Genomic DNA, 24,765 nt, shown 5'->3' with positions numbered 1-24,765 from the left:
AACCAGGGTAAACATCGGGTTGCTAAGCGCAGGGCCGCGCTTAGTAACCCGATGTTTACCCTGGTTACCAGCGTAAAAGTAAAAAAAACAAACAGTACATGCTCACCTGCGCGTCCCCCAGCGTCTGCTTCCTGACACTGACTGAGCTCCGGCCCTAACAGCACAGCGGTGACGTCACCGCTGTGCTTTCACTTTCACTTTCGGGCCGGCGCTCAGTAAGTGTCAGGAAGCAGACGCTGGGGGACGCAGGTGAGTATGTGCTGTTTGTTTTTTTTACTTTTACGCTGGTAACCAGGGTAAACATCGGGTTACTAAGCGCGGCCCTGCGCTTGGTAACCCGATGTTTACCCTGGTTACCAGTGTAAAACATCGCTGGTATCATTGCTTTTGCTTTCAAACACAACGATACACAGCGATCGGACGACCAAATAAAGTTCTGGACTTTATTCAGCGACCAGCGACATCACAGCAGGATCCTGATCGCTGCTGCGTGTCAAACGAAGCGATATCGCTAGCCAGGACGCTGCAACGTCACGGATCGCTAGCGATGTCGTTTCGTGTGAAGGTACCTTTAGCATACTATAAGCCTACAATGAATCAAATCACAGAAGCACATTTACAGTGATGACCACAAATTTTTGCATTACACAAAAAATGGTTGTTTTAACCATCCCTAATGTTAGGTTTACTTGAGTTCATAGATACTCAATAGAACACTTATTCCTTATCTACTCTTTTCAACCACAACATATCCCTGTCTGTACTCATTAACTAAAGGTACCTTCACACGAAACGACATTATAACGATATCGCTAGCAATCCGTGACGTTGCAGCGTCCTGGATAGCGATATCGTTTCGTTTGACACGCAGCAGCGATCAGGATCCTGCTGTGATGTCGCTGGTCGCTGAATAAAGTCCAGAACTTTATTTGGTCGTCCGATCGCTGTGTATCGTTGTGTTTGAAAGCAAAAGCAACGATACCAGCGATATTTTACACTGGTAACCAGGGTAAACATCGGGTTACTAAGCGCAGGGCCGCGCTTAGTTACCCGATGTTTACCCTGGTTACTAGCGTAAAATGTAAAAAAAACAAACAGCACATACTCACATTGCGTCCCCTGCAGTCTGCTTCCTCCTCTGACTCAGCGCCGCAAAGTGAAAGTGAAAGCAGCACAGCGGTGACGTCACCGCTCTGCTCTCACTGTACGGCGCTCAGTCAGTCAGGAAGTGGACGCAGGGGGACGTGAATGTAAGTATGTGCTGTTTGTTTTTTTTAGATTTTACGCTGGTAACCAGGGTAAACATCGGGTTACTAAGCGCGGCCCTGCGCTTAGTTACCCGATGTTTACCCTGGTTACCAGGGGACCTCGGCATAGTTGATCGCTGGAGAGCGGTCTGTGTGACAGCTCTCCAGCGACCAAACAGCGACGCTGCAGCGATCGACATCGTTGTCGCTATCGCTGCAGCGTCGCTTCGTGTGAAGGTACCTTAAGAACGATTTAACTTATAAAGCTCATTTGCTTTAATGAAATAATCCTATTATTTCTACTAGCTAATCTAGAGTCTTGGTTGAGATGTAGACTCAACATTCAGAGCTAGATCTCACAGGGATTAATGGCTCCATTAACAGTCATAGCTTACCAGGTCACCATGTGAGGCCTTCACATAAGTGCCATCTACTGTATAAGGCAAGGTGAGCAGTCTGCCACAGGTTATGGCCTTTTTAAACCCTTAAGGACCAAGGCACTTTGTAGGTTAATGACCAGGCCTTAATTTTCAATCTGACCACTGTCAATTTATGTGAATATAACTCTGGAACGCTTCAACGGGTCCCACTGATTCTGAGAATTTTTTTTCGTGACATATTGTACTTTATGATACTGGTAAAATTTCTTCAAAATTACTTGTGCTTATTTGTGAAAAAAATGTATACTTGGTGAAAATTTCACATTTTTTATTTTTATGCCCCTAAATCAGAGCATTATGTCACACAAAATAGTTAATAAATAACATTTCCCACATTTCTACTTTATGTCAACGCAATTTTTGAAGCATCATTTTTTTTTGTTAGGAAGTTATAAGGTTTAAAAGTTGACCAGCGATTTCTCATTTTTACAACAAAATTTACAAAACCATTTTTTTAGGGACTACCTCACATTTGAAGTAACTTTGGGGGCCTATATGACAGAAAATACCCAAGCAACAACATTCTAAAAACTGCACCCCCCAAAGGTGTTCAAAACCACATTCAAGAAGTTTATTAACATTTAACTTTTTTTCACAAAAATTTTACTTACGACACAATTTTTTTTTATTTTCTCAAGGGTATCAGGAGAAAATGAACCATAATATTTGTTGTGAAATTTCTCCTGAGTACGCCGATGTAGGGAGAAGAGCCAGTCTAACGGTCTTTCTTGCTTGTCTGGGCTGGAACTGTCGGGGCTGTCACCATTATTCCAGGGGAAAGAGATTTCTGACCTGAGAAGTTCAGGGCACCTGACTGATGGGGGCGGATCCGACTTAAATAGCGGTGTGCACGGGCAGACGGGGCTTTTGGCGGGGAACCAGCGTGAGAGCACAGAGACGGTTGACTCCCTCTCGACTTACCCACGTCAGCTATCCGTGCCTTCCCACTCGTTCAGCAGCACCATCCCGACTGATGACACCAAGCCCAGAGAGATACCCGCACCGCACACTGACCAGTACAGACTTCAGAGCATTGTTCCGCTCACTACCATAGAGGCACCGCTGAGTCCTATCCCTGCGGTACCTACTGAATGCCGGCCTGCTCCTGTGGCCATAACCCCTGGACTGCATACTACTTCTGCGGCCTTGTCTGCTGAACTGTTTGCTACGTCCGCTGTGCCGCGGACCATCTAAAACATCTCGTGCCCATACCAGGAGCCCACATGCCGAAGAACCCGGAGGATTCACCACCGTAAGGAGACAGTGCATCGCCTTTCTGCGGGACCGGATTGGAGACTTCTCGTGCTGCCTGCGGCACTACTGAGGGATCTTCCAGCCACCTCCTACCAAGGTCCAGAGACTGATAATTTGGACTGTTGTTACCTTTATTATAATACCCCCCTGCTTGATCTATTGTTGTGTTATATAAAATCCCTGTTAACCCTTGCTCTGTCTTCTGTGTGTCACTGCATCCTACGCACCTGCTAGCATTCTACACCGATACCCCATGTGTGGAGGAAGACTACTCTTTAGGCACATGGCAGGGCTCGGAAGAGAATGAGCACCGTTTGAGGTTCTGAATGTAAAATTGTCTGGAATCGAGAGCGAACGCCATGTCACATTTTGAGAGCCCCTGATGATAAGCAGTGGAAACCCCACACAAGTTACCCCATTTTGGTAACTAGACCCCTCAACAGACTTAGATGTTTGTTGAGCACCGTGAACCCCCAAGTGCTTCACATAAGTTTATAACGTAGAGCCATGAAAATTAAAAATCACATTTTTCCACATAAAAACATCTTTTAGCACCATTTTTTTATTTTCAAAAAGGTAGCAGGAGAAAGTGGACCACAAAACATGTTGTGCAATTTCTCCTGAGCAATCCAATACCCCTTATGTGGAGGAAGACCACTGTTTGGGGGCACGGCCGGGCTCGGAAGGGAAGGAGGGCACCGTTTCACGTTTTGAACGCAAAATTGGCTGGAATCGAGAGCGGACGCCATATCGCGTTAGGAGAACCCCTAATGTGCCTAAACAGTGGAAACCACCCACAATTGACCCCAATTTGGAAACTAGACCCCACGAGGGACTTATCTAGATGTTTGGTGAGCACCATGAACCCCCAGGTACTTCACATACGTTTATAACGTAGAGAATTGAAAATTAAAAATCACATTTTTTCAACAAAAATTATTTTTAGCACCAATTTTTTTTCTCAAGGGAAAAAAGGAGAAAATGGACTCCAAAATTGTGCAATTTCTCCTGAGTGTGCCAATACCCCATGTGTGGGTGAAAACTACTTTTGAGGCACACTGCAAAGCTCAAAAGGGAAGGAGCACCATATTATAATGTAGATTTTACTATTATGGTTTGAGGATGCCATGACCCACTGGAAGAGCCCCTGAGGTGCCAGAACAGCAGCACTCCTCATAAGTGACCTCATTTTACAAAATATGCCTCTTGATGAATTAATCTAGGGGTGCAGATATCATTTTGACACCATCGTTGGGTCACTGAATTTTATACCATTGGGCAGTGAAGAAAAAATAATTACATTTTTACCACAAAAATTTTGTTTTAGCCCCAGATTTTACATTTTCACACAAGAAGTGGGTAAAGTTGGCACCTAATTTCTCCCACAATTTCTGCTGGATATAGAAATACCACATATGTGGCTGTACAGTACTGCTTAACCATACGGAGAGTCTCAGTAGGGATGGAGCGCTATTTGCCTCCTGGAGCACAGATTTTCCTAGAATAGTTTGTGGACTCCATATACAGAGCCCCTGAGTGTTAGAAAAGTAGAATCCCCCATTAAGTGATCCCATTTTGAAAATTATACCCTTGCCAAATGTGAACGCTAAGGCTATGCGCACACATTGTGGATTGTATGCGTTTTTGCCGCGTTTTTTCGCCGCGAAAACGCATACACAACACAGCCCATTGAATTCAATGGGATTCCGCAATGCTCTGCTAATGCTGCGTATTTTTCCGCGGCAGAATCGCATAGCGGAAAAGTACGCAGCATGCTCATTCTTTGTGCGGAATCGCAGCGATTCCGCACACATAGGAATGCATTGATCTGCTTACTTCCCGCTGGGGTTATGCCCACCATGCCCAAAGTAAGCGGATCATGTGCGGATAGTACCCACGGTGGAGGAGATGAGACTCTTCTACAGGCCCTGGGAACATATACCTGTAAAAAAAAAATAGAATTAACATAAAAAATAGTTATATACTCACCTTCCGGTGGCCCCCAAATCCAGCCCAGGCCTTAGTGATGCTCCCGGCAGCTCCCGTTCCCAGTGGTGCCTTGCGACAATGACCTGTGATGATGACGTTGCTGTCTGGCGTGATGCTACGTCATCTGGGGTCATTGTCGCAAGGCATCACTGGGAACGGGAGCTGCCGGGAAGATCGCAAGGAGCAGGAAGGCTGCAGGGGCCGCCGGAAGGTGAGAATATCATGATTTTTTTTTAAATTATTTTTAACATTATATCTTTTTACTATAAATGCTGCATAGGCAGCATTAATAGTAAAAAGTTGGTCACACTTGTCAAACACTATGTTTGCCAAGTGTGTTGTGAACTGTGTTTCTGGGCTCCCTCTGGTGGTCACTAACGGTATTGTGTTAGGTATGTCTTGTTGCAGGCCTGAGCTCCAGCTGTGTCGTTAAGCAGCGGGTGTTTCCTATTTGAGTCTCCTCTGGACTCAGTCTCTTGCCTGGCATCGTTGTATCCAGACCTATATGGTCTCCTCCGGATTCCTTTCAGTCTGCCTCATGCAAGAAAAGCTAAGTCTGTTTTGTACAATTTGGATCGTTTGCATTATTCAGTGTTTTTGTCCAGCTTGCTTTACATTTGATTTTTGACTCGCTGGAAGCTCTAGGGGGCTGATATTCTCCCTCCACACCGTCAGTCGGTGTGGGGGTTCTTGAATGTTCAGCGTGGATGTTTTGTAGGGTTTTCTGCTAACCGCATAGTCCACTATCTATTTTCTGCTATCTAGACTATTGGGCCTCACTTTGCTGAATCTAGTTCATCTCTACGTTTGTGTTTTCCTCTTGCCTCACCATTATTATTTGTTGGGGGCTTTCTATATCTTTGGGGTTCAATTTCTCTGGAGGCAAGCGAGGTCTTATTTTTTCCCTCTAGGGGTAGTCAGTTCTCCGGCTGGCTCGAGATGTCTAGAACCAACGTAGGCACGTTCACCGGCTACATTTAGTTGTTTGTGTCAGGATCAGGTATGCGGTTAGCCCAGTTTCCACCTCCCTAGAGCAGTATTTATATTTTTGCTATTTTGCCGGAATATCAGAGATCCTCTACCACTGGGATCATAACAGTATGCCAGGCCAAAAGAAAATGTTTAATGCATCGCAGAAGCGGGATTAAAAAGAAGTTCTGATTTTTTTTTGTTTTTTTTTTTGCTGCAGTTTGCCTAGCTTCTTTCATCCCCTTTTTCTCTGAGTGGCTGAAACTCTGCTGCAGATATGAATGTCCAGACTCTGACGTCTAGTGTGGATCAGCTTGCTGCTAGGGTGCAAAGCATTCAGGATTTTGTTATCCATAGCCCTATGTCTGAACCAAAAATACCTATTCCTGAGCCGTTTTTTGGAGATAGATCTAAATTCCTGAATTTTAGGAATAATTGTAAATTGTTTCTGTCTCTGAAACCTCGTTCCTCTGGTGATTCCGCTCAGCAAGTTAAGATTGTTATTTCCTTCTTGCGCGGCGACCCTCAGGATTGGGCCTTCTCTCTAGCGCCAGGAGATCCTGCATTGGTGAATGTTGATGCGTTTTTTCTGGCACTTGGTTTGCTTTATGAGGAGCCTAATCTTGAAAATCAGGCTGAAAAAATGTTGCTGGTTATCTCTCAGGGTCAGGACGAAGCTGAGGTATATTGCCAAAAATTTCGGAAATGGTCTGTGCTTACTCAATGGAATGAGTGTGCACTGGCCGCAAATTTCAGAAATGGTCTTTCTGAAGCCATTAAAGATGTGATGGTGGGGTTTCCTATCCCTACAGGTCTAAATGATTCAATGGCTCTAGCCATTCAAATTGATCGACGTTTGCGGGAGCGCAAATCTGATAATCCTTTGGCGGTGCTGTCTGAACGGTCACCTGATTCTATGCAATGTGACAGAATTCTGACCAGAGCCGAGCGACAAAATCATAGATGTCAAAATGGGTTGTGTTTTTACTGTGGTGATTCAACACATGTTATCTCAGCATGCTCTAAACGTTTAAAGAAAAAAGTTAATCCTGTCGCCATTGGTACTTTTCAGCCTAAGTTTATTTTGTCGGTGACTTTAATTTGTTCATTATCTTCTTACTCAGTTATGGCTTTTGTGGATTCTGGTGCTGCTTTAAGTCTGATGGATTTGTCGTTTGCCGAGCGCTGCGGTTTTGTCCTGGAGCCTTTGGAAAATCCTATTCCTCTTAGAGGAATTGATTCTACGCCATTGGCAGAGAATAAACCTCAGTATTGGACGCAGGTGACCATGTGCATGACTCCTGTACATCAGGAGGTGATTCATTTTTTGGTACTGCATAAAATGCATGATGTTGTCGTTTTGGGTCTGCCATGGTTACAGGCCCATAATCCAGTTTTAGATTGGAAAGCTATGACTGTGTCTAGTTGGGGTTGTCAGGGGATTCATGGCGATTCTCCATTGGTGTCTATTGCTTCTTCTACTCCTTCTGAGATCCCTGAGTTTTTGTCAGACTTTCAGGATGTATTTAATGAGGCCAGGTCCAGTGCCCTTCCTCCTCATAGGGACTGTGATTGTGCTATAGATTTGATTCCTGGTAGTAAGTTTCCTAAGGGACGACTCTTTAATTTATCTGTGCCAGAGCATGCCGCGATGCGGAGTTATATAAAGGAGTCTTTGGAGAAGGGACATATTCGCCCATCCTTGTCCCCTCTTGGTGCAGGATTCTTTTTTGTGGGCAAGAAAGACGGGTCTCTGAGACCTTGTATTGATTATCGTCTTCTGAATAAGATCACTGTTAAATTTCAGTATCCTTTGCCATTGTTGTCTGATTTGTTTGCTCGGATTAAGGGATCCAGTTGGTTCACCAAGATAGATCTTCGTGGTGCGTATAACCTTGTGCGCATAAAGCAGGGAGATGAATGGAAAACGGCATTTAATACGCCTGAGGGTCATTTTGAGTACCTGGTGATGCCTTTCGGATTATCTAATGCTCCTTCTGTGTTTCAGTCCTTCATGCATGACATCTTCCGGAAATATCTGGATAAATTTATGATTATTTATCTGGATGATATTTTGTTTTTTTCTGATGATTGGGAGTCCCATGTGAACCAGGTCAGGATGGTGTTTCAGGTTTTGCGGGATAATGCTCTATTTGTGAAGGGCTCAAAATGTATCTTTGGGGTACAGAAGGTTTCTTTTTTGGGTTTTATTTTTTTCCCCTTCTACTGTGGAGATGGACCCAGTTAAGGTCCGTGCCATTCATGACTGGACTCAGCCCACGTCTGTTAAGAGCCTGCAGAAGTTCTTGGGCTTTGCTAATTTTTACCGTCGTTTTATCGCTAATTTTTCCAGCGTGGTTAAACCTTTGACGGATATGACCAAGAAGGGTTCTGATGTTGCGAATTGGTCTCCTGAGGCCGTGGAGGCCTTTCGGGAGCTGAAGCGTCGGTTTACTTCAGCGCCAGTCTTGTGCCAGCCGGATGTCTCTCTTCCCTTCCAGGTTGAAGTTGATGCTTCTGAAATTGGTGCAGGGGCTGTTTTGTCGCAAAAAAAGTTCTGATGGCTCTGTGATGAAGCCATGCGCCTTCTTTTCAAGGAAATTTTCACCTGCTGAGCGGAACTACGATGTTGGTAATCGGGAGTTGTTGGCCATGAAGTGGGCATTTGAGGAGTGGCGACATTGGCTCGAGGGAGCTAGACATCGTGTGGTGGTCTTGACTGATCATAAAAATCTAATTTACCTCGAGTCTGCCAAGCGCCTGAATCCTAGACAGGCCCGTTGGTCGTTGTTTTTCTCCCGTTTTGACTTTGTGGTCTCGTACCTGCCTGGTTCGAAGAACGTGAAGGCTGATGCACTTTCTAGGAGTTTTGTGCCTGATTCTCCGGGAGTCTCTGAGCCGGCTGGTATTCTCAGAGAGGGAGTAATTTTGTCTGCCATTTCCCCAGATTTGCGACGAGGGCTGCAAAAATTTCAGGCTGATAGGCCTGATCGTTGTCCAACAGAGAGATTGTTTGTCCCTGATGGATGGACCAACAGAGTTATTTCTGAGGTTCATTCTTCGGTGTTGGCGGGACATCCTGGGATTTTCGGTACCAGAGATTTGGTGGCCAGGTCCTTTTGGTGGCCTTCCTTGTCGCGGGATGTGCGTTCTTTTGTGCAGTCCTGTGGGATTTGTGCTCGGGCTAAGCCTTGCTGTTCTCGTGCCAGCGGGTTGCTTTTGCCCTTGCCTATCCCAAAGAGGCCTTGGATGCACATTTCCATGGATTTCATTTCGGATCTTCCGGTGTCTCGGAAGATGTCTGTCATCTGGGTGGTGTGCGATCGTTTTTCTAAAATGGTCCATTTGGTGCCCTTGCCTAAGTTGCCTTCCTCCTCTGATTTGGTTCCTTTGTTCTTTCAGAATGTGGTTCGTTTGCATGGCATCCCTGAGAATATTGTATCTGACAGAGGATCCCAGTTTGTGTCCAGATTCTGGCGATCCTTTTGTGCTAAGATGGGTATTGATTTGTCTTTTTCGTCGGCTTTTCATCCTCAGACTAATGGCCAGACCGAGCGAACTAATCAGACGTTAGAGACTTATTTGAGATGTTTTGTTTCTGCTGATCAGGACGACTGGGTTACCTTTTTGCCACTGGCCGAGTTTGCCCTTAATAATCGGGCTAGTTCTACCACCTTGGTTTCACCCTTTTTCTGCAACTCTGGTTTTGATCCTCGTTTCTCCTCGGGTCAGGTTGAACCTTCTGACTGTCCTGGGGTTGATTCTGTGGTGGATAGGTTGCAGCGGATTTGGAACCATGTGGTGGACAATTTGAAATTGTCACAAGACAAGGCCCAGCGGTTTGCCAACCGCCGCCGCGGTGTGGGTCCCCGACTTCGTGTTGGGGATTTGGTTTGGTTGTCTTCTCGGCATGTTCCTTTGAAAGTCTCCTCTCCTAAGTTCAAGCCTCGCTTTATCGGTCCTTATAAGATTTTGGAAATCCTTAACCCGGTGTCTTTTCGCTTGGACCTTCCAGCGTCTTTTGCTATTCATAATGTGTTCCATAGGTCCTTGTTGCGGCGGTACGTGGTGCCTATGGTTCCTGCTGTTGAGCCTCCTGCCCCGGTTTTGGTTGAGGGCGAGTTGGAGTACGTGGTGGAGAAGATTCTGGATTCTCGTATCTCTAGACGGAAACTCCAGTATTTGGTTAAGTGGAAGGGCTATGGTCAGGAGGATAATTCCTGGGTTGTCGCCTCTGATGTTCATGCGGCTGATTTGGTTCATGCCTTTCACGCTGCTCATCCTGATCGCCCTGGGGGTCTTGGTGAGGGTTCGGTGACCCCTCCTCAAGGGGGGGGGTACTGTTGTGAACTGTGTTTCTGGGCTCCCTCTGGTGGTCACTAACGGTATTGTGTTAGGTATGTCTTGTTGCAGGCCTGAGCTCCAGCTGTGTCGTTAAGCAGCGGGTGTTTCCTATTTGAGTCTCCTCTGGACTCAGTCTCTTGCCTGGCATCGTTGTATCCAGACCTATATGGTCTCCTCCGGATTCCTTTCAGTCTGCCTCATGCAAGAAAAGCTAAGTCTGTTTTGTACAATTTGGATCGTTTGCATTATTCAGTGTTTTTGTCCAGCTTGCTTTACATTTGATTTTTGACTCGCTGGAAGCTCTAGGGGGCTGATATTCTCCCTCCACACCGTCAGTCGGTGTGGGGGTTCTTGAATAATCAGCGTGGATGTTTTGTAGGGTTTTCTGCTAACCGCATAGTCCACTGTTGTGGATTCTGTTTGTGGGCTCCCTCTGGTGGTTACTGCTGGTACTGGGTGACTTTGGTGGGTTGCGGCCTTTGGTTTCCACCTGTCCATCAGTGGCTGGGTGTTTCCTATTTTACCTGGCCTTTCTGTCATTCCCTTGCCGGCTATCAATGTATTCAGATGTGCTCTGTTTGGTTCCTGCCTACCTGCTCCCAGATCTTTCAGGATAAGCTAAGTGCTGATTTTCAGTTGTTTGGTTTTTTGTCCAGCTTGCTTATTATGTCTCTATGCTAGCTGGTAGCTCTAGTGGACTGAGGTTCTCCCCATGTGCCATGAGTTGGCACATGGGTTCTTGTAATCTCAGGATGGTTTTTTTTTTGATTAGGGTTTTTTGCTGACCGCTCAGTCCCCTTTTGTATCGTTCTGCTTTCTAGTTTACAGCGGGCCTCAATTTGCTAAAACTATATATATCATCTCTATGTGTGTGCCTTCCTCTCATTTCACCGTCAATACATGTGGGGGGCAACTATATCTTTTGGGGTTCATTCCTCTGGAGGCAAGTGAGGTCTTTATTTTCTCTGCAGTGCTAGTTAGCTCTTAGGCTGGTGCGTGGCGTCTAGAACCAACGTAGGCACGCTCCCTGGCTATCTCTAGTTGCGTTTGTCAGGCGTAGGGCAGCGGTCAGCCCAGGTTCCATCACCCTAGAGCTCGTCCGTAATATATTTGTACTTTGCTTGTCCTGTGCTATCCCTAGCCATTGGGATTCATGACAGTCCACTATCTATTTTCCGCTATCTAGACTATTGGGCCTCACTTTGCTGAATCTAGTTCATTTCTACGTTTGTGTTTTCCTCTTGCCTCACCGTTATTATTTGTTGGGGGCTTTCTATATCTTTGGGGTTCAATTTCTCTGGAGGCAAGCGAGGTCTTATTTTTTCCCTCTAGGGGTAGTCAGTTCTCCGGCTGGCTCGAGACGTCTAGAACCAACGTAGGCACGTTCACCGGCTACTTTTAGTTGTTTGTGTCAGGATCAAGTATGCGGTTAGCCCAGTTTCCACCTCCCTAGAGCAGTATTTATATTTTTGCTATTTTGCCGGAATATCAGAGATCCTCTACCACTGGGATCATAACACAAGTGTGACCAACCTGTCAATCATTTTTCCAAGCGCTGCTACAGATCGCTTGGAAAACGCTTGCATTCTGCAAGCTAATTACGCTTACAAAACGCTAGTGTTTAGCGGGAATATGCATGCCAATTCTGCATGCGTATTTCCCACGGAAGGCAGTTGCAGAATTGCCGTGGAAATTTCTGCCGCAATTCCACAACATGTGCACATAACCTAAAGGTGGTTTATGCACACTGGGGCTCAGAAAGGAGGGGGCATTTGGATTTGGGAGCACAGAACTCGCTCAATTTCTTTTGTGGGTCAAGGAACCATTTTGCTTTTCCAGAGCCTTTGTGCTACCAGTTACGTGAAAAAATATACACACTGAACAAAGCAATAGTATATGCTGCCATGTAGTGTGAGCAGGTTGCAAGATGCAGTAACGGACAGGAGGCAGAGCAAGGGTTAATGGGTGGTTTACTATAACAAGGAATACTCCATGCAGGGAGAGGGTATTGTAACAGAGGAGAGTAATGGATTGTGCAAAATGGGGTACAACAGGAATAGGGAATTTTAAAGAGTTCAGTAACGATAAACTTATCAGTCCGACGACGTCCAGAATGTGGAATCTCAGGTTCAAATGGTGGCGCCAAGGCAGTGGCGCATGAGGGGTCCGGCGTGGTTCTAAAGCAAATGAGGATCCGGTTCCCGGCGGAGGTGGTGAGTCCTCGGTTTCCTGAAGGGAATCCTGGATACAGAAGCTGCTGTGAAGGAATGTGAGTAGTCTCTTGCTCTGCCGGAGCTTAACGTTACTCGGCAGTTGTATACGGGTGAAACAGGATACAATTCACAGCAGTTCACCCTGGTTCTCTGTCTCAGCACGTGCACGTCTAGCCTCTGACTGGAGATTTTGTCACTCCCGGTCAAGGGTGCCAGTGGGCACTTAACAAGTCTCTGTCGACAGTCTCTGTGTGAGGATACTAGCTCCTTGTGGTATGGGCCTGCTCCGTCTGGACACTCAGTGGACGAAGTACCAAAACTGTCTGTCTGCACACCATGCGCTCTCATTCCAAGCTTTGCTGCGCCACTGAGTGCAAAGTTCGGTCCTGGGTTTTTAGCTTTCCCCCATACAACATGGGTGACAGCCCCGATAGTTCCGGATCCATCATGGAAAAGGTACGCCCGGTCCGGTCTTTTTTGTTTTGCTCTTTACACCCCCCCTCTCTTTGTGCTCACCATTCCACAGGTGAGAGTTCTTGTAGTATGCATTGGTGTTATCCTATTCCTTGAATGATTTGTTGCCAAATAAAGTGATCTTGAGAATATCGGTTAGGAAATTTTCCGGCTGTCGAATGCTCAGAATGTCGTAAATCAGAAGTAGCCATCGAATCAAGTTGGGCATTTGAGTCAGGTTGGACTGACAGGGGCGGGGACGTGCCCAGTTCTGGTGAAACAGCCATTTTGTGAGTCTCAGGAGTCCCAGGGACCTCAAGTATCTGCTCCTCTTCTGGGCCTACCAGTGATGGTTCAGGACATTCGTCTTCTTCATAGTCAACATTGACGGAAGGGATGTTCTCACGAATACTGGGTTTTTCTTCTTCTCATGCAGGGTCTCTTAACACGCAAGGATACAGCATGCTCCGATGCACAACACAAGTAAAGGTATCTTCTTCCCCATCAAATTGAACTTCGTAGACGGGTCCTTCGGAGTTGATTCGTCGCTTTACCCGATACAGTGTTTTCTCCCACCGACACTCTAGTTTGTCTCGAGGGCATTTATCTCGTTCCAACACCCGGTCCCCTGCCTGCAGAGCTGACCCTCGCAGAGGAGTTGTCTCTGGATGTTCAAGCTCTTGAAACCTGTTCTGCACCAGATGATGCAGCCTTTGTAACTGATGATGATGTTCACGGACCCAGGTGGACACCCCCGTCTGTGGGTAGTCCTCCTCTGGATCCAGTTCCAGCTCTGTAATCTCTTTTCCTGTCCTGCCGAAGAGTAAGGTGTAGCTAGTGTAACCTGTGGTGCAATGTACACGGTTGTTGGATAGCGTTGTTGGATACCCACACCAACTCTGCTACGAATTCTGGCCACCGAATCTTCCGGTATTCCTCTAGTGTCCTTAACATCTGGATGAGAGTACAATTAAACCACTTGCAAGCTCTATTTCCTTGTGGATGATAGGGTGTCGTCCGAGACTTCCCGATTTGGTATAAGCGATGCAGTTCCTCCATAACTCGCCCCAGAAAACAGGCACCTTGATCAGAATGGATCCTCTTCGGACATCCGTACACTTGGATGAAGTTCTTACAGATGGCATGTGCTGCGGATTCAGCTGTTTGGTCTCGTGTCGGAGTCAAGGCGACAAACCTGGTGAAATGGTCTGTCATCACCAGACAATGTTCATACCCTTGATGAGCCAGGCCTATCGTTAAGAAATCGATCATCAACACTTCTAGTGGGTCCGAGGTCACAATAGTTTGTGTGGGAGCTCTCTGTTCTGGAGGTTTGGCCAACTCGCAACTCCTACAGAGCCAGCATACTTCCTCTACCGCGGACTTTAGCAAGGGGTGGTAAACTAGTTTTTGGAGCCACTGAAAGTTTTTTTCCTGTCCGAAGTGTGCTCTTCTCTCATGTACCTCCGTAGCCACCTTATGCAGTAGCGTTTCGGGGATCACCACTTGCCAAGTGACAGTCAAGTCTTCCGATACAACAGTCCATTCCTCAGTTGGAGTGTCTCCCATTGCCGAAGGTTTTGTAGAGCCCCAGGAGACAGAGCTTCTCTTTCACTCTGGCGGGGCAGCTGTTTAAGGGCTACCCACTGTCTTATTTGAGTGAGTTTTCCCTCTTCCTGTTGGACTCGTACCCACTCGTCTCGGGGCTGCCCTAATACATTTTCCTGGGACACTGATTGTACTTGTTCCTGCATAGCTGCCAACATCCTGGCAGAATCACGGAACACCGGAACTTCTTCAGCCTCTAGTTCTTCGTCTCGGTTGGACCCAGGCTTCTCGTGTCTAGATAGTGCATCTGCATGAGCATTTTTGGCTCCCCTCCTGTAGGCAATCTTAAACTGGTACTTGGTCATTCAAGCCACCCAGCGCTGCTCCAGGGCCCCCAATTTTGCATTCTCCAAGTGAGCCAGTGCGTTATTATCGGTGCGTACCAGGACTTCATAACCAGACAAGTATTCCGCGAACTTCTCTGTCATGGCCCACACTAATGCCAACAGCTCCAGCTTCAACGAACTGTAGTTGGACGGATTCTATTCGGAATCATGGAGAGAATGACTTGCGTAGGCAATCACCTGCTCTGTTCCGTCTTGGATTTGAGACAATACAGCTCCGAGTCCATGCATGCACCCATCAGTATGGAGTATGAATGGTTGAGAGAAGTCAGCATAGGCTAGGACTGATGCTTCAGTCAAGGCCACTTTCAACGCTTGGAACGCTTTCTCCTGGCGATCTCCCCACTGAATTGTCCTGTTTTCTTGCACCAGATGGCACCCCTTCAGCAGTTCTAACAATGGATTCATGATGCGGGTGAAGTTCTTTATGAATCGCTGATAATATCCAGTTAGTCCCAAAAAGGCCCAAATCTCTTTCATGGTCTTTGGGATGGGCCAATCCTGTACTGCTGCAATTTTCTCATGGGACGGTCTTACTCCTTTCGCAGAGACAACGTGTCCTAGATACTCGATCTGGGTGCAAAACAGATGACACTTGGGGTGTTTTACTTTCAAGCCATGTTTCTGAAGCCAGCTCAATATTTATTCTAGTCGCTGCAGATGTTCTTCAAATGTGGCGGCATATACGATTATATCGTCCAAGTATATGAGAGTGGCTTCAAAGTTCAAGTCTCCCAAACACCTTTCCATTAGATGCTAAAAAGTACCAAGAGCGTTAGCAATACCAAACGGCAAACCCTTTGAACTCGTTCAAGCCCATAGGTAGTATGAAGGCCATCTTTGCTTGGTCAGGTTCGGACATTGGCACTTGTATCTACCAGACAGCGGACAGCCCAACCATCCATCTTAGCCCAGAGGAGGACCCACAGAAACTAAGTTGGTGGGACTTCTGATTCTCCTTTTTGGCTGTTCTGTTTCAGGGCTGCGTCCCCCAGCCTCGGAGCCTCCTAGTTTAACAGACGGCGCTGAAGAGGCCGTGCTTGACATCCGCAACCCCGAGCCACATGCCCCATTTCATCGCAGATATAACATGTAGGAAGTTCCTCCCGACGAGATGTTCTCATGACCCATTGCGATTCTGGGATAGTTCTGCCCCCCGAGTGGGTTTAATGAGGTCGCCACCTTCTTTTTGGAGCCAGACAGGTCTTCCCGTAAGACCTGAATCTCCTTCCGCAGATCTTCTACCCATCTTGGTTCATCTGGTTTGCAAATGCCTCCCCGCTCTGGACCTTCGCCTTCGGGACTGTCACCCCCTGCTCCTGCTGCCGTGTGCGTGCCTTACTCCCAACTTCTGAAAAGGAGGTAATGCGTGGATTTACTTGCAAGAGCTCTCACGGGGCCTGTTTCAGCAGCGCGTCTCTCAATCCAGTCACTAACTGGTCCCGTAACACTATGTCAGTAGACCATATGCCCACGCCGTCTTTTCTGATGATGGTGGTGTGGATTTCCTGTAGCACGATCATATACTGAGTCACCGTTTTCCCCTCTGTTTGAACCCGGCTAAACAACCGCTTGCACAGTTCCCCTACGTCTGTGGGGTCCCCATGTGTCTCTACCAGTATGCACAGTACTTTGTCAAACGTGTCTCCCTCTCTAAGTGGTTGTAGCATGACTGAGTCTCTTGACTCTCCATCTAAAGCCATCATAGTGACCTCCGCCTGCAAGGCGGGGATCATGGGGTGCATTCTCATCATTCTTCTAATGTGCTCAGTCCAGCTCATCTCCATAACATAGTGTTATTCCCATTAAATTTTGGAAGGTTGTTTAACATTGCCCCCAGGGATATGCTGGACCTAGGACCCTCCCCAGCTGCTTGGTCTGCCGCCTACGTGCTGGTAGACTGCATCGTGGCGACTACGCCAAGTGTGAGCAGTTTGCAAGATGCAGTAACGGACAGGAGGCAGAGGCAGCATCAATAGTAAAAAGTTGGTCACACTTGTCAAACACTGTTTGACAAGTGTGACCAACCTGTCAATCATTATTCCAAGCGATGCCACAGATTGCTTGGAAAACGCTAGCATTCTGGAAGCTAGTTACGCTTGCAAAACATTAGTGTTTAACGGGAATACGAATGCCAATACGCATGCGTATTTCCCGCGGCAGGGAGTTGCAGAATTGCTGCGGAAATTTCTGCCGCAATTCCGCAACGTGTGCACATAGCCTAAAGGTGGTTTATGCACACTGAGGCTCAGAAAGGAGGGGGCATTTGGATTTGGGAGCGCAGAACTCGCTGAGTTTCTTTTGTGGGGCAAGGAGCCATTTTGCTTTTCCAGAGCCTTTGTGCTACCAGTAACGTGAAAAAATATGCACACTGAACAAAGCAATAGTATATGCTGCAATGTAGTGTGAGCAGGTTGCAAGATGCAGTAACGGACAGGAGACAGAGCAAGGGTTAATGGGTGGTTTACTATAACAAGGAATACTGGGGAGAGGGTATTGCAACACAGGAGAGTAATGGATTGTGCAAAATGGGGTACAACAGGAATAGGGAATTTTAAAGAGTTCAGTAACGATAAACTTATCAGTCAGACAACGTCCAGAATGTGGAATCTCAGGTTCAAATGGTGGTGCCAAGGCGTGTGAGGGGTCCAGCTTGGTCCTGAAGCAGATGAGGATTTGGTTCCCGGCGGCAGCGGTGAGTCCTCGGTGTCCTGGGTACAGAAGCTGCTGTGAAGGAATGTGAGTAGTCTCTGACTCTGCCAGAGCTTAACATTACTCGGCATTTGTATACGTGTGAATCATGATACAGTTCACAGTGGGTCACCCGGGTTCTCTGTCTCAGCGCGTGCACGTTTAGCCTCTGACTGGAGACTTTGTCACTCCCGGTCATGGGTGCCAGCGGGCACTTAACAAGTCTCTGTAGATAGTCTCTGTGTGAGGATATTGGCCCCCTGTGGTATGGGCCTGCTCCACCTGGATGCTCAGGGGACGGAGTACCAAAACTGTCTGTCTGCACGCCGCACGTTCCCGCCAAGTCTGACTGGTTTCCCGCGCGCTGTGGCTTTTTAAGGTTAGCCACGCCCCCTCCCACTGAGTGCAAAGGTTGGTCCGGGGTTTTAAGCTTTCCCCCATACAACATGGGTGACAGCCCCGACAGTTACGAATCCGTCACAGAAAAGGTACGCCCAGTCCGGTCTTTTTTGTCCTGCTCCTTACACTCCCCCTCTCTTTGTGCTCACCATTCCACAGGTGAGAGTTCTTGTAGTATGCATTGGCGCTCTCCTATTCCTTGAACAATTTGTTGCTAAATAAAGTGATCTTGATCATATCGGTTAGGAAGTTTTCCGGCTGTCGAAGGCTCAGAATGTCGTAAATCAGAAGTACCCATCGAATCAAGTTGGGTATTTGAGTCAGGTTGGAATGACAGGGGCGGGGACGTGCCCAGTTCTGGTGAAACAGCCATTTCGGGAGTCTCAGGAGCCCCAGGGACCTCAAGTATCTGCTCCTCTTTTGGGCCTACCAGTGATGGTTCAGGACATTCATCTTCTTCACAGTCAACATCGACGGAAGGGATGTTCTCACGAATACTGGGTATTTCTTCTTCTCATGCAGGGTCTCTTAACACACAAGGATGCAGCATGTTCCGATGCACAACACAAGTAGGGGTATCTTCTTCCCCATCAGGTTGAACTTCATAGACGGGTCCTTCGGAGTTGATTTGTCGCTTTACCCGATACGGTGTTTTTTCCCACCGACACTCTAGTTTGTCTCGAGGGCAGTTATCTCATACCAACACCTGGTCCCCTTAAAATAGTACCAGAAAGTAGATTTAGTATTGGATATACACATATACTTGCTTTATAAGGATAAATGGCAGACCATTAGGATATGAAACATATCGACGAGGAGGATAAACCGATCAACAAGGGTCATAAAGGATGATAGGACAATGGTTGTTAAGAATAAAACATTATTTTCATTGAGACAAAAATAAAAATTGGTAAAAAATGGCACTAGCAACATTCAGAGAGTGCCTGCAAAAACAAGTGTGACCACATACACTGATGGCAGTAATTGCATGAGACAAGCAAGAGAGGCAATAGACCAAGTAGTGAAGTACTAAACACATGAATAAATAATATACAAATATGTAAAGGGTAAGACAATCAGGTCTATCCAAGTAAAGAGTACAAATACCTATGTCAGGAAAAAGTGCAATGTATATACAGTAAAAGGAAAGGTGTGGTATATGCTCAAGCAAAGGAGGAATTACAAAACCAGTAAGATCAATGGTTGATGGAAGGCAACCGTATAGGGTGTGCCAATACACAAAAGGTGGTATACAGAAAATGACCAAAAAGTTGCACAGGGACACAAAGTGTAAAGTAAGTAAAATGGGAATGGCATTAGAAAATGGCACAAAAAATGAAACATTAGGATAAGATGCAAGTATAGCTATAAGGCCACAATGGGTATAGGAAAGGCTGTATGAAGTCCTATCGGTGTACACAGTGCCACTGTGTGGAAATGCCGAGTATTACACACACAAATAAATAAATACAGACTGTCCCAGAACCACATGGGAAGTACGTAAGGCAGGAACATAAGAAGTGACAATTGTGCGCAGATAGATGAAAATAACTAGGTGAAGCGATTACCTGTGTGGTTACGTAGATGAATGCAGGAACGCGCCCCGATGTGCGTTTCGGATCAAGTCCTTCATCAGGGGTTGGCGTCCATACAACACTGCGGGGTTAAAAAAAGAGGGCTGTGGCCAATAAGAGGAGACCGGAGGGAAGGTTGCCACATGCGCAGTCAGGAGGACCCTGAAGTCGCGAACTCCTGCCTCAAGCGGCCAGTGACGTCAGGGCATAGGCCATGTGACCAGTTGCCATGGCCGCATAGAGACACCGGAACCCGCCGCCGACAGAGACGCAGGCAGCGCATGCATGTAGATCTGGTCTGAACATCATTGGTATACACAGACTGGAGAAAGTGTGAGGTAATTTGGGATACACCGCTCCTGGTTGTTAGTGCAGAAGCTCAGCTACTGGCAGAGCTGAGCTGCTGCACTGATCAGGCAGGAAGTGCTGATATCTCAGCATCTCCTATGCAATCATGCTGTGATCGGTCAGTCAGATTGACTGCGATCTAGGTGCGGGGACCGACGGCATGGGTCCCCGCACCTCTACCCGTGCCTCTCAGCTGTCACAGACAGCAGTGACAGTTTAAATGCATGACGGCATAGCCCATCCTGGTGCGGGAACTGACATCCTGTCATGTCGGGATATGCCCGTCATTGGACGTTAAGGGGTTAAGCTATTTAGGGGGGTTAAGCTATTTAGCAAAGGTGTGGCACAGGTCGCAAAACAAAATGCATATCGGTTATACAGAAGGTGTAAGCAGTTTGCATAGATGTGATTTTTAGAAGTCAATGTGGCCAAGCTGTTCTCAGCTATAAATTATGTCCTTAACTATAAATGACTTTTCATTTACCTCCATTACCATGCTCACGTTAGAAGACCTGCCCTGGGAGATCAAAACAAATAGCACTACATCTTGTAGCTACAGGAAAAATGTCATAGTATGCACTCTTTCATGCCAGGTCTTTAATATGCCTGTAGGGTCATGTAAGTCATAGCCAGGTGATCCCATAAACTAGAGAAAGTGAGGAAGATTAATTACAAGTGGTTTGACTATTTCCCTTCCCTATACAGTGTGGGACATACTCTATAAATGTCGCTGCTAGAGGATTCTGTAAGGCTGTGCTCCCTCAGTCATTTCTTCTAATGAATACACGCTGCTGTTTTGCAACACATCCACAGATTACAGACTGCTGCAAACAACTGTGGTGTCTTTATTTGACAGATAAGCATTGAACATGTGATAAATTTGAATGTTTCTTGCGATCTGCACTTCAAGTGAAATGCAAAATTTACTTTCATCTGAAAACAACATATTGGACGACTGAACAACAGTCCAGTTCTTTTTCTCCTTGGCCCAGGTAAGATGCTTCTAGCATTGTCTATTGGTCATGAGTGGCTTCTCACAAGGAGTGCGACACTTGTAGCTCATGTCCTGGATATGTCTGTGTGTGGTGGCTCTTGGAGCAATGACTCCAGCAGCAGTCCACTCCTTGTGAATCTACCCCACATTTTTGAATGGCCTTTTCTTAACAATCTTTTCAAGGCTGTGGTTACCCCGGTTGCTTGTGCACCTTTTTCTATCACACTTTTTCCTTCCACTCAACTTACCATTAATACGCTTGGATATTGCACTCTGTGATCATCCAGTTTCTTTAGCAATGACCTTTTGTGACTTAACCTCCTTGTGGAGTGTGTCAATAACTACCTTCTGGACATCTGTCAAGTCTGCAGTCTTCCCCATGATTGTGGAGCATACTGAAACAGACTAAAGGTACCGTCACACTAAACGATATCGCTAGCGATCCGTGACGTTGCAGCGTCCTGGCTAGCGATATCGTTTAGTTTGACAGGCAGCAGCGATCAGGATCCTGCTGTGATATCGCTGGTCGTTGAAGAAAGTTCAGAACTTTATTTGGTCGTCAGACCGGCGTGTATCGTCGTGTTTGACACCAAAAGCAACGATACCAGCGATGTTTTACACTGGTAACCAGGGTAAACATCGGGTTGCTAAGCGCAGGGCCGCGCTTAGTAACCCGATGTTTACCCTGGTTACCAGTGTAAAATGTAAAAAAACAAACAGTACATACTCACCTTCGCATCCCCCGGCGTCCGCTTCCCACACTGACTGAGCGCCGTAAAGTGAAAGTACAGCACAGCGGTGACGTCACCGCTCTGCTGTTAGGGCCGGGCTCAGTCAGTGCAGGGAAGCGGACGCCGGGGGACGCGAATGTAAGTATGTACTGTTTTTTTTTTTTACATTTACGCTGGTAACCAGGGTAAACATCAGGTTACTAAGCGCGGCCCTGCGCTTAGCAACCCGATGTTTACCCTGGTTACCCGGGGACCTCGGCATCGTTGGTCGCTGGAGAGCTGTCATGATCTCTGCAGGCAGAGATCATAGCAAGCCTATAGAGGGACAAGCTCTCGGAAGATGGAACTATACTGACCATGAACTAAGCCTGCCGCGCAACTAGAAATAGCCAGGTAGCATTTCCTATTTATTGCTAGATGCCCAGCTCTGGCCTAAGACCTAAATAGCTAGCAGAGGGAAATATAAGACCTGGCTCACCTCTAGAGAAATATTCCAAAGAAGACAGTAGCCACCCACATATAATGACGGTGAGTTCAGATGAAACAACAAACGCAGCAGGAAAATAGTCTTAGCAAATTTGAGGTCCGCTTACTAGATAGCAGAAGACAGATAGTATACTTTCATGGTCAGCAGAAAAACACTAACAAAACACCATCCAGAGATTACCTTAAACTCTGGCATTAACTCATAACGCCAGAGTAGCAATCCCTGATCAACGAGAGCTTTCCAGACACAGTAACAAAACTTCAGCTGTGAACTGGAACAAATAGGCAAAACGAAACATGGACAAAAGTCCAACTTATCTAGTAGTTGTCAGAAGCAGGAACAAGCACTGAGAGGCATCAGATAACATTGTTGACCGGCAAGAAACCACCAGAGAAATGAGCTTAAATAGCGACACCCACTACTGATGGAACCAGGTGAAACAGGAAAGAGGATGACAAGTCCAATTCCACAAGCGGCCACCGGGGGAGCCCAGAATCCAAATTCACAACAGTACCCCCCCCTCAAGGAGGGGGCACCGAACCCTCACCAGATCCACCAGGGCGACCAGGATGAGCCCTATGGAAGGCACGAACAAGATCAGAAGCATGAACATCAGATGCATTGACCCAAGAATTATCCTCCTGGCCGTAACCCTTCCAGTTGACCAGATACTGGAGTCTCCGTCTGGAAACACGAGAGTCCAAAATTTTCTCCACAACGTACTCCAACTCACCCTCAACCAACACCGGAGCAGGAGGCTCAACTGAAGGTACAACAGGTACCTCATACCTGCGCAATAACGACCGATGAAAAACGTTATGAATGGAAAAGGACGCAGGGAGGTCCAAACGGAAAGAAACAGGATTAAGAATCTCCAATATTCTATAAGGGCCGATGAACCGAGGTTTAAACTTAGGAGAAGAGACCCTCATAGGGACAAAACGAGAAGACAACCACACCAAATCTCCAACACAAAGCCGAGAACCAACACGACGATGACGGTTGGAAAAACGCTGAGTCTTTTCCTGGGACAACTTCAAATTGTCCATAACCTGCCCCCAGATGTGATGCAATCTCTCCACCACCGCATCCACTCCAGGACAATCCGAGAATTCCACCTGACCGGAGGAAAATCGAGGGTGAAACCCCGAATTACAGAAAAACGGGGACACCAAGGTGGAAGAGCTGGCCCGATTATTGAGGGCGAACTCTGCCAATGGCAAAAAAGCAACCCAATCATCCTGGTCAGCAGAGACAAAACACCTCAGATATGTCTCCAGGGTCTGATTAGTCCGCTCGGTCTGGCCATTAGTCTGAGGGTGAAAAGCAGATGAAAAAGACAAATCTATGCCCATCCTAGCACAGAATGCCCGCCAAAATCTAGACACAAATTGGGTACCTCTGTCAGAAACAATATTCTCAGGAATACCGTGCAATCGGACAACATTCTGAAAAAACAGAGGAACCAACTCAGAAGAAGAAGGCAACTTGGGCAGAGGAACCAAATGGACCATTTTAGAGAAACGGTCACAGACCACCCAGATGACAGACATCTTCTGGGAAACAGGCAGATCTGAAATAAAATCCATCGAGATGTGTGTCCAAGGCCTCTTAGGAATAGGCAAGGGCAACAGCAGTCCGCTAGCCCGAGAACTACAAGACTTGGCCCGAGCACAAATGTCACATGACTGCACAAAGACTCGCACATCTCGTGACAGGGAAGGCCACCAGAAGGATCTTGCCACCAAATCCCTGGTACCAAAAATTCCGGGATGACCTGCCAATGCAGAAGAATGTACCTCAGAGATGACTCTACTGGTCCAATCATCCGGAACAAACAGTCTATCAGGCGGACAACGATCCGGTCTATCCGCCTGAAACTCTTGCAAGGACCGCCGCAGATCAGGAGAAACGGCCGACAAAATTACTCCCTCCCTAAGGATACCTGTGGGTTCAGCATTACCAGGAGAGTCCGGGTCAAAACTCCTAGAAAGGGCATCTGCCTTAACATTCTTAGAACCCGGTAGGTATGACACCACAAAATTAAAGCGAGAAAAAAAATAAAGACCAGCGCGCCTGTCTAGGATTCAGGCGCCTGGCAGTCTCAAGATAAATCAAATTTTTGTGGTCAGTCAATACCACCACCTGATGCTTAGCCCCCTCTAGCCAATGGCGCCACTCCTCAAACGCCCACTTCATGGCCAAAAGCTCCCTATTCCCAACATCATAATTCCGCTCTGCGGGCGAAAATTTGCGAGAAAAGAAGGCACAAGGCCTAATGACGGAGCAGTCGGAACCTTTCTGCGACAACACTGCCCCAGCTCCGATCTCCGAAGCGTCAACCTCAACCTGAAAAGGCAGATTCACATCAGGCTGACGTAACACAGGGGCAGAGGCAAAACGGTGCTTAAGCTCCTGAAAGGCCTCTACAGCATGAGGGGACCAATTAGCAACATCAGCGCCATGTCTGGTCAAATCAGTCAGTGGTTTACCGACATCCGAAAAACCAGCAATAAATCGGCGGTAAAAGTTGGCAAAGCCCAAAAATCTCTGAAGACCCTTAAGAGAGGAGGGCTGAGTCCAGTCACAAATAGCTTGCACCTTGACGGGATCCATCTCAATGGAAGAGGGAGAAAAAATATACCCCAAAAAGGAAATTTTCTGGACCCCAAAAACGCAC

At 46.9% G+C, this 24,765-nt stretch overlaps 1 protein-coding gene across 1 annotated transcript in view; it reads left to right on the top strand.

Moving 5' to 3' along the window:
- The first annotated feature begins 20,819 nt into the window (after positions 1–20,819).
- Positions 20,820–24,765, top strand: part of TLE2 (TLE family member 2, transcriptional corepressor) — a 238,579-nt gene continuing 234,633 nt past the window's right edge. Inside the window, exon 1 of the mRNA XM_077270842.1 lies at positions 20,820–20,865. The gene's annotated coding sequence lies outside the window, so the exon portion shown is untranslated. The remainder of the gene's footprint in view (positions 20,866–24,765) is intronic.

Source organism: Ranitomeya variabilis, chromosome 1 (genome assembly GCF_051348905.1).
Source record: "Ranitomeya variabilis isolate aRanVar5 chromosome 1, aRanVar5.hap1, whole genome shotgun sequence".
Taxonomy (NCBI): Eukaryota; Metazoa; Chordata; class Amphibia; order Anura; family Dendrobatidae; genus Ranitomeya; species Ranitomeya variabilis.
The sequence above is the reverse complement of the archived record's forward strand: the minus strand, read 5'-3'. Positions and strand labels throughout refer to the sequence as shown.